The sequence below is a fragment of the Euprymna scolopes genome, chromosome 27, assembly GCF_053919585.1.
Source record: "Euprymna scolopes isolate OS-2025 chromosome 27, ASM5391958v1, whole genome shotgun sequence".
Lineage (NCBI taxonomy): Eukaryota > Metazoa > Mollusca > Cephalopoda > Sepiida > Sepiolidae > Euprymna > Euprymna scolopes.
In genome coordinates this window covers 59643557-59665155 of record NC_136508.1, presented here as the reverse complement: position 1 = coordinate 59665155, position 21599 = coordinate 59643557, and the positions used below count along the sequence as shown (strand labels likewise).

General features: G+C 34.9%; 1 pseudogene; it reads left to right on the top strand.

The window, feature by feature from the left end:
* The first annotated feature begins 785 nt into the window (after nt 1-785).
* On the top strand, nt 786-923 carry LOC145249126 (U2 spliceosomal RNA; annotated as a pseudogene).
* The last annotated feature ends 20676 nt before the right edge of the window (nt 924-21599 follow it).

Genomic DNA, 21599 nt, shown 5'->3' with positions numbered 1-21599 from the left:
GGTCAATGTAGGGGAACCCCTTCATACAAATTGTCACTATCCAGCTCCCCTACTCCCCGGGGAGTTGGTCCCCATTTCCCCTTCACACCTCACATTAAAAATCGGCCTTGTGCCTAATTTACTCGGAGGGGGAGCAAATAAATATCTGGCCTTTTGGCCAATATCAAAGTGTAGTATCTATTCCGGCAGATACTGCAAGCGAAGACCATATGTGGGAGTAACTCCGCATATCAGACCTTGGTCAATGTAGGGGCAACCATTCATACCAACAGTTACTATCCAGCTCCCATTTCCCACCTCTCGTGAGCTGGTCCCCCTTTTCCCTCCCCCCCTCTCTCTCCACATTAAAAAACGGCTCAGTGGGGAAGCAAATAAATACATAGTGCAAGCAAAGACCATATGTGGGGGCGACCCCACATATAAGACCTTGGTCAATGAAGGGGCAACCCTTCATACCAATTGTCACTATCCAGCTCCCCTACTCCCCGGGGAGTTGGTCCCCATTTCCCCTTCACTCCTCACTTTAAAAATCGGCCTTGTGCCTAATTTGCTCAGTGGGGGAGCAAATAAATACCTCAAAGTGTAGTATCTGTTCCGGTAGATACGGCAAGAAAAGACCATATGTGGAGGCAATCCCACATATAAGACCTTGGTCAATCTAGGGGCAACCCTTCATACCAATTGTCACTATCCAGCTCCCCTATTCCCCAGGGAGTTGGTTCCCATTTTCCCTTCACTAAAAATCGGCCTTGTGCCTAATTTGCTCGGTGGGGGAGCAAATAAATACCCTTTTCTTGGCCTTTTGGCCAAGATCAAAGTGTAGTATCTGTTCTTACTACATGCTGTACTTATGTTTGTAACTTTGTGATATAAAGTTGGGGATCACTTTTCTGTATTAATTTAATGCAAAATGATCACCCACTTTACAACCAGTCGGTCTCAAAGCCATTCAAGTCATTCTACAGATCATTCAAGTTGTTTTTGAAGGATTCCAGTTATTTTTAAGCATTCAAGTTAATCTTAAGGTCATTCAATTCATCCTTAAGTTCATTAACGTCATTCTAACTCATTTACTTTTTATTATTTAAGTCATTTTAGCCCATTTTTCGGTCATTTTAGTTTATCTTTAAGAATTTCATGTCAATCCTACATTCACGCATTCATTCATTACACGAGAGCACGTGACTAATGGTTATCGGCCTTGTTTTTTATTTCAACTTAAAACTGTTTTCAAATCTTAATTATTCAAAAGAAATAATATTTTCCAATATAGCATGCGACTAATGGCTATCGACCTTGTTTGTTATAGTTTGTATTTTGTTTTTTACTTTGTGTAACTTGGTGTGTAACTATTCCTCTATTGTTCTGCTGATAAACCTATTCTCTCTTTTTTGTTATATTTTGTAGTTTGTTTTTACTGTGTGTACATTGGTGAATAACTATGCCTCTATTTTTCTGCTGATAAACTTCTTTTCTTTTTTTGTATAGTTTGTATTTTTTTTTTTTTTTTTACTTTGTGTCCCTTGGTTAATAACGGTTCTTCTATTGTTTCACTATGGTCAATACTAGAAATAAAAGTACATATTATATTCTTCCAGACATGGTTAGCAGAATGAGAGCAACCAAATATTATTAGAAGCGTAGATACAACGAAGCATGTGCAATATTTTGTCTATAAATAACTATATAGATCGAGTAATTGAACGACGTAATGCATGTAATGTAGTAAACTCTCTCTCCCTCAACCACGTTATTAGTGAATCGCTATGAGATAGATTTCATAAGTTGTAATTTAGACAAACAATAAGATTAACAAACATAATTAAATATGTATGTGATTAACATCATACGTATTTATGTAAAGTTTTCATAGTTCAAAAGTATCATCTTGGAGTACACACATGTTATGAGTTCGAATCTTGACTTAGTCTGGTACACTGAAAAGCTGTACATACAGTGAAACATATGTACGTGGATAACCACACACACACACACACACACACACACACACACACACATATATATATATATATATATATATATATATATATATATATATATATATATATATATACTCATCTACAGAAAGACGTTTTCGCTGTATCGCGACTTTTAATATCCTTGACAGAGTACAAAATAGACTTTGTGGCTTAGTGGGGGATGCCCTTTTCTCTACCCCGCAACCTCTATCCCACAGAAGAGACATTGCGAGCCTATCCTTGTTTTATCGTTATTTCCATGGCAGGTGCTTATCTGAACTCCAATCTCTGGTCCCTCCTCGCCAATCTTTCACGAAAAACACCCGTCTAGCTGAATCCACTGTGAAAAATTTCCCCCACTCTATATCTGTGCCTAAATCAAAACGTAGATTCCATGAACAAAGCTTCTTTCTTAGAACTGCACGCCTGTGGAACTCTGTTCCGTCTGCCTGCTTCCCACCGGACTACAACTTGGATGTCTTAAAGTCCAATGTTAACAAATTCCTAATGAACCGCCCCCTTAAGTAAACACTTCATCAAATCTCCACACTAACGTAATGTACTTGCAATAACCCTTATACCTGAGTGGCTTCCGGGCCTTGATAAGTGGTGATCATTGTGTAAAAAAAAATATGTGTGTGTGTGGGGGTGGGTGTCTGTCTGTGTCAGTGTGTGTGTATATATATATATATATATAACTTTTTAGATGAGCATAATATGAGTGTCTATTCTCAGTGAAACGGTATATTATAAAAATATTTATAGCTGTTATTATTGCACTATCGAGCTATCAAGATGTCTAAATTAAGTTTATGTTATTAATATTTATATCTGAATACAAAATTGGGGAACTTTTATTTTAATAGTATATATATATGTGTGTGTGTGTGTGTGTGTGTGTGTGTGTGTGTGTGTGTGTGTGTGTGTGAATACAGCAGAAATTAAAAGACTTTGAAAGTCACAAAAACAAAACCAAGTCGGAGTGCCTGCTAAGTGGCGCATTCCAGTGTGTAGGCTACTTGAGCTAACGCACTTTGAATATTTTGAAAAGAATAAGAAATAAAAAATAAAGCATATACAACCTATGTAATATATATATATATATATATATATATATATATATATAGATATATATATATTCGAGCACATGAATTTCACATAAAAACCTGGACAGATAACAATATCATAAAGTAAGTTCCTTCTGGTGCAAAAAAAGGTTGTTGATTATTTTAAAGATGAATGTCATATCCCGGTTTCTTGAATCGGTTGTAGTTATTCATAGAAAGACGCATATATATATATATATATATATATATATATATATATATATATATATATATATATATATATGTGTGTGTGTGTGTGTGTGTGTGTGTGTGTGTGTGTGTGTGTGCGTGTGTCTGTATCTGTTTCTGTGTGCATAAAGTAAATTAAAAGCTTCAGTCTTTGACAGTGCATAGATATCCACCGTAGAGGTGCCTGCGCGTGAAATTTTTGTTGCAAGAGGTGCCTAATCTCTAATACTAGTGGCTAATGAAGTGTGTGTACAGGACGATTGGAAGCAAATGCCGAGATAAATGGAGAGCACATACAGTGCCTAGAATTCCCATATTATCACCCATCTGGTACTAACCAGGCTCAACGTTGCTTAACTGCAGTGATCTGACGAGAACCGGTGTGTCACGCCGTATATATATATATATATATATATATATATATATATATATATATATATATATATATATATATATATATATATACACGAGGGGGCATTCATTCCAAAAGTAATTGTTGGAGACGCCCCATTCATGGGATTAATCGACTATCTCATGACGTCACTTCCTCTGGTGTCGCTTCCGGTAATAAGTACCGGTATCTTGGAGTCAGAGATTGGTACGCGGCCAAGGAGGTCGCCCAACAGTTGAGGAATTGTATTGCTCAAACCGCTTTGCCTGTAAATATGTGAATACATGTTTGTTTCTAAAAGTCCTCTGTTCCTTTCGTTTTATACTATTTAACAATATAACAACTGGCGACGTACGCATTCGACTTTCACACGGATTAACCCCACAAAAAAGGGAAAAAATGAAATTAATTTGACTTTAAAAGAACTTCGGATTTACAAGCTAAGAATTCGGCTGGCAATTACTTTTTAAAACGAAATTCTAAAAAAAAACAAAAAACGAACAGAAACGAACGCAAGTCAAAGCTCTCGACTCGATTGTAAGTAAACTTTTTGTGTCTCTATATAAATTAAAAAGAACTTTATCAAACGCATTTTTGTTGATGTCATACAAATTAATTTGGTTGCTTATTGAAAGAACAACAGGTAAAAATATTATCTCAAATTAACCTCGAAATAATTTTAATTGTAACTTGTCTATTGTTTATTCATATGCTAATTTGGACATTTTTCAAATGAAAAGAAAAGTTTTTTTGCCTTTGCTTTTTGCTGTTGACTTTATGCAAATTTTACTTGGACTAAAGAAAAGACTTTTTTATTGAGTCAAATTTTCCGAAATATTTTATTTTTAACTGTCGGTTCGAAAATGATGTTTTTCTTCCTCGTAGGGACAAGTACCCCACCACCACCACCACCACACACACGTAAAAAAAAATAGCCATTTTGGTTAACTTCCGGATAATTCCACAATTATTTTCATTCTTTTATACTGTATTGTATCACAGTATATGCGTTTTCCTTTTGTTTCGCAAGTAACATTTTTTGTCCAACCTCATATTAGGTTATCTCTAAGGTTTTTACCAATAAGCAAGGAATACATTGCTCCCTCCACATACGCACACACTCAAGGAAAGGACATTTTCTTTTTTTCTTATTATTTTTTCTCTCTTCTCCAGTCAAAAACTGAAATAAATTTTGTTTCGTGCGTTTGGAAAAACCATTACAAGATGGAGGAGGTTAAAGCAGTATAAATACAGCTAATCAAGGCCCAGATTGACCAGCAGCAGAAGGTCGAGGAAAATTTAAAAGAACGTCATAAACACCCCCAGTTACATTTTCCATCGAGGCAACAAGCGTTGGAGGAGAGAATGCTATTCCAAAAACAGAGACAAGAAGAGCTATTGTTACAAATGTTCGATAGAACAGAACATATGGATGAAAGCTTTGCTTTTTCCCATAGTAAAATATGTAATGCTATAGAAACGTTCAACTACCAACCGGAGTTGGATGGGACGTTTGACGCTTTCTATCGGAGATATGACGACCTATTCACCGTGGACTGTCAAGAGTGGAGCAACGCTAAAAAAGTCTGCCTACTTTTGAGGAAATTAGGGACCACAGAACATAACAAGTTTGTGGATTATATTCTCCCCAGGAAGATAAATGAATTGGTCCAAGTTTTACCTGAACTGTTCAGACCGAATACTACGCTCGTTCATAAAAGATGGAAGTGCTTTAACCTGAAGAAAAGCGACTACCTCGATTACCTGACCTTCGCGTCCGTGGTAAATAAAAACTGCGATGATTTCCGTCTGTCTGATTTATCGGCAGATGACTTAAAGTGTTTAATTTTTGCCCAGGGTTTAATCTCATCCAAAAACACTGAAATTAGACGACGTTTTCTCTCTAGACTTTAGAGCGAACAGGGCCTCCCCCTCCAAAAGTTGGCCGAGGGTTGTCAACGGGTTGTTTGCGTAAGGAACAACTCGAGACACGTCGAGGAGTCAGGCGCAACATTCATTAGAAGGACGACCTTCAGACCTGAAAAATACTCACCCCGAGTCAATGTTTTTACAAAGATAAGTACTGTAACGAATGTGGCAGGAAGAGCCACAAAGCAATCCAGTGCAGGAAGGACTAAGACAAGAACAGCGTCCGACAGACTAGATCCGACTTGGATTCGAGTAAGAACCGGCACAAATATGTCACAGTTAACATCGGAAATAAAACTATGCATCTACAATTGGATTCCGGATGAGACCTGTCCAGCGTTAACCTTAAGACGTGGAAAAGGCTAAGGAAACCAACCATGTGGAAAACGAACATATCAGTTCGAGCTATGACAGGCGATAAAGTGGAATTTGAGGAGAGCTCACACTCACGGCAACCTTAAATGGTGTTACTAAAAAAGTGAAAATGTATGTACATAGGACATCCGAAAGCCTCTTTGGTACTGACTGGATGGAGCGATTCCAATTATGGGACCAACCTATGAATAAATTCTTTCATAGTGTAGAAGACTCGTCTACGGAAGTGCAACAACTAAAGGAAGAGTTAAAAAGGAATTTCCAGGAGTATTCTCACCAGGAGTAGGAAAATGTACAAAGGCTATAGCAAGATTCGAACTAATAGAATACACTCTGCTCGTTTTCAAGAAGAAACGAAACGTCCCATTTGCAGGAACAGAGAAAATCGACAAGGAATTGCATCAGCTAGAAGAGGCCGGAATACTATCGAAAGTAAGCAGCAGTGATTGAGCAGTCCCTTCCGTATATGTGACCAGGAAAACAACCTATATTCGTGTATGTGCGGATTTATCCACGGGTCTGAACGTGGCCCTCAAAGATTACCACTATCCACTCCCCTACATCAGAGGAGATATTCAACAAATTAAACGGTGGTAAAGTATTTTTAAGGTGGATTTGAGCGACGCATATTTGCAGATCCTCGTCGAGACGGAATGTTCAAAACTCCTCTGTATAAATATACACAGGAGACCCTACAAGTTTGAAAGCTTAGCCTTCGGAGTCAAGGGGAAACCTGCGATTTTTCAACAGGTCATGGACACCATACTAGGTGGCCTCCGTTTGGCTTGCGCCTACTTGGATGATATTGTCATAGCCATTAAATCCACAGATGAGCACCGAAAGCACATACATGAAGTTCTTGAAAGAATTCAAAGTTTCGGTAAAAGAAGCAAAGTGTGACATCCTTTATTATTGATGAAGATCGTAGACACCTCGGTCCTGAGAGGGCAGGAGCTATAAAGAGCATACCTGTTCTCAATAACGTGCAAGCACTACAAAGCTTACTGGGCCTGGCTAATTTCTACCAAGTCTTCATCAAGAATATGCATGATTTGCGCGATCCACCAAATGAACTTCTGAAGAATGAGAAAACCTGTGACTGGGTGCCAGAATGCCAGAATGCCAGAATGCCAGAAGGCGTTTGAGAAGATCAAAGAGACGTTAACTTCAGATTTTTTTTTTACACGCTATGATCCAAAGGTTGAGAATAAGTGTAACGTGTGACGCAAGCTCATTTGGTGTGGGAGCTTGCATACTTCATATAATGCCTGACGGTACCAGGAAACCGGCCGTGCGTGCATCTAGAACGCTACCAACGGCCGAAAGATAGTACTCTCAAATTGAAAAAGAAGCCTTGAGTATTATATTCGCTGTGACAAAGTTTCATAGATATTTACACGGCAGAAGATTTACATTGCAGACGGATCGTTGGATATATACATATATATATATATATATATATATATATATATATATATATATATATATATGTGTGTGTGTGTGTGTGTGTGTGTGTGTGCGTGTGTATATAAGTCACTTTGTGAGTTCTTTCATCATAGGTTCTGCACCTATCTTTTGCAAATTTCATACAAAGTTATGCCGTGCAGTATTTTAGACAAGTTTTGTACAGAAAATCATCCAATAAGTATCGAAAATCGATTCAACTACTGATTTAACGATCCTTGGTTCAAGCCCGGGTGAACCTCGCCATTTTGTTTTAATTTTTTCTTATTAATGAGTTCAATTTACAATAAAAGGACGATGTACCAATGTAAATCGCTGCAAATCGTTTCTTCGTTTTCATATTTTAAACTAAACATTAACCAGAAAGGACTTTTCAAGGATATTTATCGCGAGTTCAAATATCAGCTGACGTGTTATTGTAAACAAATCCAGACGGAATTTGATGAACACCATTATCGTTATTATTTTTTCATTTATTATTATTATTATTATTATTATTATTATTATTTTTTTTTTTATTATTATTTTTATTATTATTATTTTTTTTTTCTAATTTTTTTCGACTTAGTCCACCAGGCAAATTATTCCTCGTAATATGGAATATTCAATAGAGGATTGATTCTATAATAATACATACACAATCGGCATGAATTAAAATATCATGATTAAGCGTATTGTACAACGGAGCGTCCAGCTAGTATATATATATATATATATATATATATATATATGTATATATATATATATATACATATATCACACTGATGAAGATCGAAGGATCTGTCGAAAATATGTGCTTTTGAAGGAAACATTCTTGTTTTTTTCAAAAGACTTTTTGTATTCCTACACGTCAACACACAGGAAATAAATACAGAAAAGATATAAATATTTATATATTTTTCGTATTGATTTTTTATTCATACATATATATATATATATATATATATATATATATATATATATATATATGTGATTACTTTAGTTAATCACATAAAGTAATATACGAAGATATAATTTAATGTGTAAATCTTCCAATATTTACTTCAACGGTGCTCAATACATAGGTAGATCTGGGTCGTAAGTTATGAAAATATATATAGCAATTATGCTATACAGAATATCCCGCTTTTTATTCTCATAAGAATTCGTCAGCCTTATGCCTGACGAATTCTGTGTAGCTTAATTGTCATATATATTTTCATAACTTACTATATATATATATATATATATATATATATTTATATCAGAGGAGAGCGAAAAAATTCATTTTTGTTATGACGACTGAAAGTTTCATCTCTCAGTTGCAGATATTAACGGTTTGAGACTATAAGGAAACAACCACTGTCATAAACGTGCATGAAAAAATGCGTCATTGAATTCCTCCATGCAAAAAATATTGAACTGATCAACATTCATCGGCGCCTGTTAAACGTTTACGAAGCCGATGCAATTGGTATCAGCACAGTTAGGAGATGAATTCGTTGATTTCAGATTGGCAACTGAGATGTGAGAGCCAAAGCACGCTCGGGATTTTTACAACCAAGATATTTTGGATCTTTCCTTCATCAGACATAACTATCCTTTCCGTAGAAGGTAATTTTTGCTATTGACTCATCAATTACCAAGGCCACGTGCCACCTGAGGATAAGGGTTAATGAGACCAAAATAACTGAATAACGAGGAAAACTATGAGAATACTTACAGTGATCAAGGGTTTGGACCTATACTCAGCATAATCACGTTGACACGCTGGTTTCTATTAGATCACCCAAGTTAAGTGATGTTAGACTTGACCAGTATCAAATGGCTGACCATTTGAAAATACCACGTGTACATATATATTCAGGTCATCATCATCATATCGTATGAATCCGGAGATTCTATTGCTGACAGAATTCTTTCTAGAAAGACATCAGGTACTTACGTAAGGGACCAAGTGAAGGTTGCCAACATCCTAAGTTAAAGTGACTTTTGTGGAACGAATTGGATTCGAACTTGGGACACTCAGCTGGTCAGTGATTAGCGTTAACCACTGAATCATCGTTACCTCCTACCATCATTCAATCATGTTAAGGTAATCCTCTGAGAGATGAACGTCCATGCTATGCACAGTTCGAGGTCACCCTTAGACAATGGGTAACACCTGTTAACCTCCTTCTGATATTCTTGAGGTTGTCAGATAGGAGGTAGGTAGAGTTCTTCAGCGGTAGTGAATGAGATGCATCTCGGAAAGTAGGAACTCAGTTAAAAAACTAAATCGGAAAGACAGAGTCCTTTTCAGCAATCTTCTAGTGGTGGTGTCACAAACAAAACATTTGCATCAAATTTGTCATGAGCCAGCACGGAAATAGTAAGGCCCAGAAAACTGTTATGCGAATGCTTATATCAGTTTGCTATCTGGTTTAACTTAATCATGTTGACACACCGGTTCCCGCTGGATCACCGAAGTAAAGCAACGTTGAACCTGGTCAGTACTAAATGGGTGACCATTTGGGATTTCCAGTTTCTGTATGTGCTCTCTGCTTATCTCGGCATTGTTTACAGTCGTCTTGGACTTTCCCTTGCTACTGGACTCAAACAGTGCTTATTAAGGAGAGGTATGTTTGAGATTGCGCAATGTTTGCCTCATAATTACACGTGCAGATGCCCTGCGAGGGTATCCTTTGTCTCTCGAGACTGAAGGAGGCATGGATTTGATTTAACCAAAGATAAGAAACATACAAAAATGAACTTATCTCTACTTATATATAAAACGCACTGTGTATGTGTGTGTGTATATGTGAGTTCATTCTCTATACATTCCAAAACCGCTCGGCTGATTTTTTTTTCTAAATTTAACAGAAATGTACTTCATGTGTCTGGGAGTGTTGTTAGATAGATTTTGTATTGAAATGCCTCTGATAAGTATCAAACATTAATAATCGAAAATACCCGATTAAAGAAGAAACAGCTCGATTTTGACCAAAGTTAACACCTTTATACAAACTAAAATCACAAGTGCATTTGAGAAGGTTTATCCGCACAAGCAGATAGGACCGACGTATAGAATCAACAGTGGATTCTTTTAATAAGACATGGACGCGTCTGAAATTAATATTTCTGTTTAGAAATAAGATAATGGACTTTTCTATTTAGGTGCGAACATAATGTCGTTTTTTGACGTGCAAATATATATATGTATATATATATATATATATATATATATATATATATATATATATATATATATATATATGATAAAAAACGACATTATTTTTGCACCAACTTATACAACTTTAATTCAAACATAAATTAAATATTAAAAAAAAATCTACAGTAGGTTATCTACAGTACAATGTAGACTACAATGCAGGGACGTGCAGAGGGGGTTGCTAAGAATGGCCAAACAGCTGCCTCTTTTACTCCAGTATAAAAAGTACCCTTTTCAGAGGAATGTATTATAGGTCTGTGACCCAGTGAGACACACTACACCGTGTGACATGGAACGTCCTCATTTGAGCACCTGCTCTGAAAAAGTTCTCTACACGTCACTGCTACAATGTATTGTGGACAAAAATCACTGGGAGAGAGGCATCTGAATTTTCCTCTTGGTGCACTGCGGTGGGTCCACGTCTAAAGCAGGTGATCGATTGATTTGATTGAAAAATTGGCGATTTAAAAGAATGGAAAATGTGGAAAATTTGTTGATCCTCATTCAATCTTGGGCAATGTTGGGTCTTCCTGCTAGATTATTATAATCGAGATTTCAAGCAGAAAAAACGTACTTGAGGTTCACCATGCACAGTGTAACTGTCTATCTAGCTATTTGCTTGTCTGTCTTTTTGTCACATGCGGATAAATGTTTCTGCGCCAATATTTATTTTTTAACAAGAAATTCTACAGCGGCATCTTTCTGATGTAATATATTGCCGCTGCGAATCTGTGGACGTTCAGCGTTAATGAAGATCTCGTGATATTATTGTAGCCCTTTTGTTAAAACTGTAAAAGTATTGATCTAATTAAATCAGTAATTGTATCAGAATCGGGAAAAAATATTGGAATCGCCCCATCACTAGTTATTACCTTCTATCCTTCTGTTATTAATAAGATCTTCCGATCGATTAATTTCTAATCCGGAAACCATGACACACATACGTTAAAGTTACTACGGTATTAATGTGTAAACGAGAGGGACCTGTGAAAATACCTCAGGGACTGATTCATATGTAATATATTGATGTTGTCATTCTCTATATATTCAGTGTAAATGAAGACGCTCTGATATTATTGCAGCTATTTTGTTAAAACTGCAAAAGTATTTATCCAAGCTAGCAGGGATGCCTGGCGTAGCCAGGTTCTAAAATACACTTTAATATGATATTTTAATTCTTGCAGATTTCATAGTGGCATTAGCTATAGTCGGAACCGAAACCAAAACTTATGAGGAATTCTTGGTAAAAGAATTTATTAAAAAATTAGATGACTTAAGTGCCATCAGCTATAATCGAAACCGAAACCAAAACTTATGAAGAATTCTTGGTAAAATTATTTATTACAAGAAATGGAAGTACATAATAATTAAACGACCTGGATGTAAGCGTGACACAGAAAATAAAACACACGCTATCGTATTAATATATATAGATAATATAAATATATTTTGGTAAACGTCTGAGCTTCAAACTTTCATGAAAAACACTCGTCTAGTCAAAACCACTATCAATAATTTCCCACACTCTTTATCTCTGTCTAAACATAAATGTAAATTCCATGAATAAAGCTTCTTTCTTAGAACTGCATGCATGTGGAATTGTCTTCCATTTGCCTGCTTTCCAGCTGACTACAATTTGATTATCTTCAAGGTCAACGTAAACAAGTTCTTGATTAACCGTTTCCCTAAGTAATCCAATTTACAAAATTTCCACTACTGATTATTACGCTATACTCCCATTGACTAATGTATACCCATTAATCCTTATCCTCGAGTGGCCTCCGGGCCTTGATAGGTGGTGACTCCTTTGTAAAAAAACACAAACATTTAATATAAACACTGGTATTGGACTGGATTTATACGCAGATGACTAGATCTTGGTTTCAGCCGACATACAAACAAACAAACAGACAACTTTTCTTTGTATAATAGATGATTGGATTCTTGTTTCACAATGATGACATTAACTTTAAGTAAGTTAAAAGTGACTTCATATAATTTTAATAGGGGTTAAAAGATAAAACTATAGAGGTCATCTGGACAATTCTGAAACTATCTTTTCCAGAAGGGAACGACACCAGGAGTCATGGGTCTCTTCTGGTAGTGAGAGTTTAGCTGTAGGTAGTGCAGACACTGATTGTGTTTTAGACATTTTGATTTCCAATGTATCGATTTGCCTGGTGAGCAATTCATTCAGATTTGAACTGTGACCTGATCTGTGTGCCGTCACCGAGAGAGGAAAAGCGTCTTATATTGAACATTTTTTTTTTTTTGGAACAACTTGTTCTTGGATGAAATGGAATTAAAAAAAAAAAACTAGTAACCTCAGCAGGAATTATCATAAATAGTGCATTAGGGGGGAAAACAGGGAAAGTGCACATTACTCATGAAGTTATTGACTTTTAGCGAGCATAAAGCCGATGCCTTGGGCAATTCTTTGACTTCTATTTTGTCTTCTCCTTAAAAACAAAAAAGTAACGTGCACTTATTCCACGTTCAAGTAGCAAGAAATACAAAACTAAGAAAAAAGAAAACAACCAACAAAATACAAAAATAAAATAAGAAAAGGAAAACAACCAACAAAATAGGGAAAGCTTGAAAGACAGCATTTGATAAAGATACTGACAAAATTGCCTTAAAAACGGATATAAAGATAGAAGAAAGGATATTTTAAATGTAATGGATTTTCTCAATAATGTCCCTAGTTTTTAATGAAAAGTAACTTTGACAGAGAAAAGGACATAAATCAATTATATATACATATATACATATATATATATATATGTGTGTGTGTGTGTGTGTTTGTGTGTGTGAGTATATGAACATATGTAGATATATTTATGTATGTGCCTATATCTATCTACCTATATCTAACTACATCTATGTATGTATGTATGTATGTATGTATCTCTTTCTCTCTCTCTCTCTCTCTCTCTCTCTCTCTATATATATATATATATATATATATATATATATATAATTATTTACTATAATCATTAAATACCGACAGACACTTGGGTTTCATCATTTCTGGAATCTTCAGTGCATGGTGTCACGAATAACACCAGTCGATAGATTCGAACCCGGTGACACAAGCAATCTTTGGTTTGATTAACAAGGACCGTATCTATTTGGCTACCGTAAACCGAGTAAAATAACTTTGAAATTTAAACATTTTATTTAAAAATGTTTTTTGCTTCAATCAGAGTGATCTAATTATTATACGATGATCTATGCATAAGAGCTAAATTGACCGACTTAATTCAACTGAAAGTGCTCACCGATAAGAAACGAATTTTTTAAAAGGGCTGACGTAATATATATATCAGTGTTGGGACGATTAATTGAAATCGAAATCAGGAATCAGAAAAATCGGAAGATTTTGGGGGTATCGGAATTGGTATCGGAATCGAAAAAAATCGATGCCTATTTTCCGATTTCAAAACGATTCTTTTAATGGTCTTTTTTCATTTGATTTTGTTTAAAGTAAAATCTTCCATTGCTGGTAATGATGATGAAATACTAAATATTTATAGATTTTCAACCACCAGTGAAGCTAAAATCGGTGGATTATCCTTCAAAAAGTGTATCTTGATGTTTAAGAAAATATCTGCATATTTTACATGGGTTTTTATGAAAATCGGGAAAAATAACAATCTTATCCATATAATTAGAAATGTATAAAGAATCGGAATCGGAATCGGTTATTTTATCGGAATCGGGAATTTAGCACTGAATCGGTAATTATATCGGAATCGGGAAAATATTGGAATCGTCCTATCACTAATATATATATATAACACACACATACATACATATATATATATATATATATATATATATATATATATATATATATATATATATATATAGTTTTAATAATTTTACATATCTCTTCCTTTCTTCTCTAAATTCTTTGGGGTTTTTTTAAATTTCATTCGAAATTTCAAATCTAAATCTTGAACTTTTCTAGAAATATCTATTCGTCTCTGATAAGTTGTTAAGTGATAAGAAGAAAATATCCACTTCCATCGAACGAAACACGTGTAAGATACAATATAATAATTTAGGCCTTTGTTCAAATTAAAAATATGTAAAATAAAAATATTAGAATTAAACAAAATCAAACAAAATTCATGAGTGTGAATTCTACAAGTAAATCCTGACTAAATATTAAAAATCACATAGTATTCGCGGCCCAAATGGCTAATCCATACCAGTTTTTTTTTATAAGCAACTAGCGGGGGTACTCGGCGTTGCCCGGGTGTTTTTATAACATTAAAAACGAATTCAATTTACAACGTCTTTTGCGCGTATTTACGCATGCGTAAAGCCATCTTGTCATGAAGATACCATTTTTTTCACCCATCCTTGTAAAAAAAAGACACATTAAGGATGAAGGAATGAATGTTTTTGCCCATTTTTTTATATTTGTCGTACAAGATGTTGAGCTTCAAAATGATACCGAACTCGTGAAAATCCTTCGCCTCTGTCGAAGGTTTTGCGAGGCATACAAAACACACAAACACACACACATTTTCGCTTTTATATATATAGATGGTGAACTTTTTCCAAGTTATATAAACTTAAGTAACAGCACGAAGCTGGATGCTCCACCAGACTAAGAGAATATTGTCCTGGAATCCTTTATGACGTGGAGACCACAAGAAAAGTATACTATAACATATTTAAATTGTCTATTGAGGAGATGAAAATTATATTCCCAACTTTTGTACTAACTCAGTGTTTGATGGGGTTAAGGAGAACATTAAATAATATTTGAATAAAATAAACACAAATTAGATACGTTTGAAGCCAAAATAACGCATTATTACAAAATAAACAGCTATTTATTTTGTTTGAAATTTATATTGAATTTATAAATATATTTCAAAGATACACATAATCATCAGTATGTCTTTCTTTCTTTTCTTTTTTTTTTTTTGGCCATGTTGTTGTTGTAGCATAGAACCAGTAGAAATCCGTTTGTTATTTTTACGGTAGTAATTCAAATGTCGGAACGGTGAGTTGGTCACGCGGAATTCACGTTCGGGTTTGTGTTCCTTGAATAGAAGCGCTGGTTGAGTTTGAATAAAATAAATACGTATTAGAAACGTTTGAAGCCAAAAAAACGCATTATTATAAAATAAACAGATATTTATTTTGTTTGAAATTTATATTGAATTTATAAATATACTAGCATGGGTGCCCGGCGATGTGAGGTGTATGCTGAGCAATGAGCACAAAAAAAACGGTCAATTTTTTTTTTAATTTGACCCTATTATGACCCCTTAATATTGATTGTTTAGGGCTCTAATCAAGTTATTAAATACGATCCATGTCCAAGGAGCCTATTTATACAATTTTAAGTGGTTAGACGTAAAATTGTCGGAGGAGTTTGGTTGAGTTCTCAAAGGTCAAATCGTTGAACTTTGACGCCTTAACAGCCAAATTTCTGGCCGAAAACCAGTCATATAGATTTTCCCAAATCTCAGTACCCTGTATATCGAACTTCGAGTCTGTAGACTAAAAATTGACAGAGTTATTGCGTAGGGAAATGTACACAGAGAGAGACACACACACACAGATACACAGACACGTTCACTTTTATAGATATACTTGAAATAGTAGCATAAAAATTTAAAAAAAAACCTACAACAAAATAATATTTACAGGTTTTTAACGAATCGAAATAAGAAATTATATCGGAATCAGGAAAACTATTAGAATCATTCTATCACTAATAGTACGAAATAATGTTTTATTATTATTATTATTATTATTATTATTATTATTATTATTATTATTATTATTCAATTTTCACCCCAAACAAAGCACAGGTCTACTTTGAAGTAGGGACTGCTATCGGGGACATAAGTTGCAGGGGTATTATGAAGGGAGGTGAGTAGCAAGATGTCTGTTCACATTAAACTTGAATGCATGTCAGTACAGTTGGAAAAGAAGAATTCCGGAAAGGAGTTCCAAAGTCTAGCGGTTCTGGGGAAGAAACTATTGGAGCAGAAGGCTTTCTTACACCTATGGATCTTTACTGTGCAGGGGTAGGATTTAGCTGCTTGTCGGGTTTGTCAGGGTATTTAGATCGATGGAGGTACAAGTGCTTGTAGTTCGTCAGAACATCCACCATTCAAATACTTGTAGAACAGTCAGGGGTACAATATTTCGTCGATGGGACAGAGGTTAAAGCTTAGATGACAGTTAAGGACGTACCAGATTGGCAACTCTCTTTTGAACCTTGTCAAGGAGTGAGAGACTAGTAACAGATGTGCAAGCACAAATATGACGACAATACTCCAAACATAAGCGAATATTATCAAAAATGCGCCAAGAATAGACCCAGTGGCAACTTCCTTTCTTTTTACGTGGACCTGGAAGTGAAAAGATGAAGAAGGTGCCGTGTGTCAACTCATAAACTGTAGGTAAACGTAATTAATATATATTGAAAAATAAATATTATGATTAAAGACGAAAATTTTGTAGTTGGAATGAAACTAATCATTATATATATATATATATATATATATTTACTACTAGCCTGGGTGCCCGGCGTTGCCCGGGTGTTTGTAGGTACGTGTTGAGCCCCCCCAAAAAAGAAAGTTGTAGTAGGCAGGCTCGATCCCGTGACGTAAAGGTGGAAAAGAAAGTGGAAGTGTATGTAAAGGTTGTGGGTTGTGCGAAAAAAAAGAGGGAGAATTGCGAGTGATAAAAAAGTGATAGTAAGCAGGCAGGCTCGAACCCGTATCACGAAGCAGGAAAAGAAAGTGAAAAAAAAATACATGAAGCGTTAGCTGTTGTGCCCATCGCTGAACCGGAAGTAACGTCAATTTAAATTAAGGCTAGAAAATCGAAAAGAGGCGATGATTTTCGAAAATATCGGCGAAAAAAAAACGACCCCTCCCTGAAGAAAAGTGCTCATGTGAGGATGAAGGAATTAATGTTTTGGGCCAATTTTTCGATATTTGTCATCCGAAGGGTCGAAGTTCAAGATAGTATCATTCTCATGACAATCTGTAAAATCTGCTGAAAGAATTTGCGAGACATATTAACATACATACATACATACATTTAAACAGACAGGTGAGATTTATATTATAGATTATTGGTGTCATTTAGACTTTCTTCATCTTCCATGTCTCTTTGGCCAGTTCTGTGTACTGGCTTCGCCTCTCTATTTCATTGATCTTCACTCTGTTATGTGCTGGGTCGGCAAAATCAACAATCTGGCATGAATTTTCCTTCTTGTTAACTATTATGACACCCGCTCTTCTTGCTTGGATATATATGCATTTCCCATAGAATTTTGTGACTTTCATTTTCCAACATTGCTGCCGGTTTGTACTTGTACCATTTGTCAGAGTGTTCAAGCTATGCAGTTGTTTCCATAATTCTCAGTGTACCCCCTTCCCCACTTAATCATGTCTATTATATTCTTTTTGGGCTTGTTTGCTTAGTTCGATTATGTGGTTTATCGCTTCGTATCTTTGTCCACAAAGTATTCATCTACTGTGTTCTTGTGTCTTATCGATCCTTGCTTTGATATGGTTTGCTTTGATAGCATTATCTTGTGCGGCTGTCATTAAGGATTCAGTTTCTCTGTCTGGGTTTCCGTTTTCTAACCATGTCCAAGTGTTTTCATTAGTTTCGTCATTTGTTATCTTCGGGAGGCGTCTGTGTAGCTATTTCCTTTGCCATTTTTTTCTCGTCCCATCCCTTGTCTTTTCATTTTCTGTCTTTTTCGTTTATTCACTGTCTCTTGCCGCAGACAATTATTCTTTCGGTGTTTTGCATTATGTAGTTTCTAATTCTTTTTTGTGTGTCTTTTACAGTCTTTTACACAGTCTTCTATATAGACGACTCTCTCCCTCCATCTTCTTTTATTCACGTAGGGTCGGTCATTTTCATCCTTTAGGTATAGTGTATTGTGCATAGTTATGAGTTTCCTGGTCTTCTGGTCAACTTGCCTCAGTTATCTTTTTTTGTTGTTTTCTTTTCGTTTGTCCACCCTATAAACGGTCCGAAATAGCTTACTAGTGACACTGCTCATATGTTTATATCTTTTATTAGGTTTCAACTTATTATTATTATTATTATTATTATTATTATTATTATTATTATTATTATCGCAACAATTGCTTGCCATTGATTTATTATTATTATTATTATTATTATTATTATTATTATTATTATTATTATCGCAACAATTGCTTGCCATTGATTTATTATTATTATTATTATTATTATTATTATTAATTATTATTATTATTATTATTATTATTAATTATTATTATTATTATTATTATTATTATTATTAATTATTACACAAATGATTTAATCGTTCTACTGTTACATGATAAGGGCTGTCCCCTTTTCATGTAAGTATAAAAATGGAGAATTTAGTTTAAATGAAAATGAAATAGCATAGGCGAAATTCAAACCTTGTAATCTACTTTAGAAATAGATTACGTGTGAGAATTTAAAAATGTAAAACAAACATTTGTTTAGAATATAGATAAATATTTCAAGGAAAGAATGTTAACTATCAAGTTGTTATGAAATTTTAAATTGACAGAATACAGCTTATAAGATAATTTTTTTAACATATTGAATATAGGTTAAAATTCCTTTTGTAGAAATAGGAAAAATTTTGGACACGTATGTCCAGGACACGTGAAAGAAGGCACATGTTTTAACATGTGTATGACGTCACGGAAAATAGAAAGTTCTAGGAATAGAGAAAAAACTTTAGAGTTAGTCAGTGAAGAAACTCGGAGAGGGACAGTCAGGCGTTTAGGAGCGAGACGTCGCTTCAAGAAAAAATGTGAGACTTTGAATTCTTGGTGATGGAACACGGCCGTGTGACGAAATAAACCATCAAGTGTTTTTTGTAAATCTCGTCTTGTGTCTTATGATCCTTACAGAAAGGTAAAGTGGAATTGTATTATATATTTGTGTTATATGTCTTTACATACACGTCTCAACATCATCATGTCCGAACTGTCTGAACACTATCCCTTCACTCTAAGAGTTTCTTCTTCCATTCTACACATCTAAGGAATGAACATTTTAATATATAAGAATCTCTCCTAACATGAACAATCTCTCTTCTACAACAAGTCTCTTACAACAAACATCTATCTCTCTCTAGAACTCTTACAACATCACTCTCTCTCTCTCTCTGAGTCTTACAACATCCCTCACTGTAATAAGACAAACACTCACTGTAATAAGACTAAGACTCTCTTCCAAGAAAAAGATCATATGTAATAAGAGAAGAACTTCTAATAAGACTCTCTCAATGAAACCCCTATATAGCAAACAGTATTCGGTCCAGTTCGTTCCACATGCACTTAGAATGCTGGCAACCTTCACGTGGTCTCTACAGTAAGTATCCGATGTCTGTCCAGAAAGAATTCTAACTAGAAAAATGTCGGTGAAGCGACTGCCAGCAATAGAATTTTCGAATTCATACGATATTTGAGGCCTGCAGAATCGCGACAATGAATTTCAAGTTTGGTTCAAGTCTCATTTAAAGATAGGCATCTCTTATCAAGCAGTCTGAATCAATTTAGAAAACACTTTTGTTTTTTTTGAAGCGACAATGCCCTGATGGCGAGGCTTCATCTCTTCCCTGAATACCACTCCTCCCGCCACACACACGCACACCCACATACACGCGCGAACGCACACACATAAACACACGCAAACACACACACACACACATACACACACGCACACACACCTAACGGCTGAAGCAGCTTATTAAATCGACTGCGGTAATCAACAAGAAAAATTGATTACATGTTTTTAATTTCTACGATGACAAATTAAATTTCTCATTATGCTAAAGTTTATTAGGGCGAATTAAATCAATTTGATTTTTAATAGATTTCTGCCTCCAGTGAATAATTTGATCGAGAAATATTGTCTGTAAAAAAAATTCTTTTAGAATCATCATCATCATCATCATCATCATCATTATGAGAATTATTATTTTTTTATTAATGACAATACATTGAGTTTTTTTTCTACCAGCAATGTGAAAAATGAATTTCATTTGTTGAATTGCAAACATGAAATTGCTTTCTCCCTTCCTCTCTTTCTCTCTCTCTCTCTCTCTCTCTATCTCTCTATATATATCCTCTTTCTCTCTCTCTCTCTCTCTCTCCCTATATATATATATATATATATAGAGAGAGAGAGAGAGAGAGATAGAGAGAGATGGATGGATGGATGGATAGATAGATAGACAGATGGATAGATAGATATATAGATAGATAGATAATGCACTGATAATTCCTGAAAGGATGAAACACTAGTGTCTGTAGGTATTTAATAATTATTACAGTAAATACTTATGTCAATCCCTTTAAGAAACTCGTTTCTTATCGTTGAGCACTTTCAGTTGAAATAAGAAATTGATCAATTTAGTTCTTATGTGCAGATCATCATATGGTGATTAGATCATTCTAGCAGACGTTAAAAAAACCTTTTAAAAAATAAATGTTTGAATTTCAACAGTATTTCTCGCGGTGAACGGTTGCCGAATGGATTAGGTCGTTGCTAATGAAGTCACAGATGGCTTCTATTGTCAGGTTCGAATCAATCGACCGGTGTTAATCGTGACATCTTGCACGTATGATTCCCGAAAGGATGAAACACTAGTGTCTGTAGGTATTTAATACTATTTAATAATTATTACAGTAAATAATTATATATATATATATATATATGTGCGTGTGGCAATATGTTTCTTCAATTATATTTCACCTTTTATTTATACTAATCTTTTAATTTATGAAGCCCAATGTAACTACAGAGCATATAACAAATAAATGATAAAGGTCTTTTTCCGAATTTTAAGATGTTGACCGTCTTACCTTTTATTTCTCTAAGTAAGCTGGCAGTCCAACTCTTGACAGCATCTGTTTCGTGACGCAAAATCATTCAGCTAATTATTA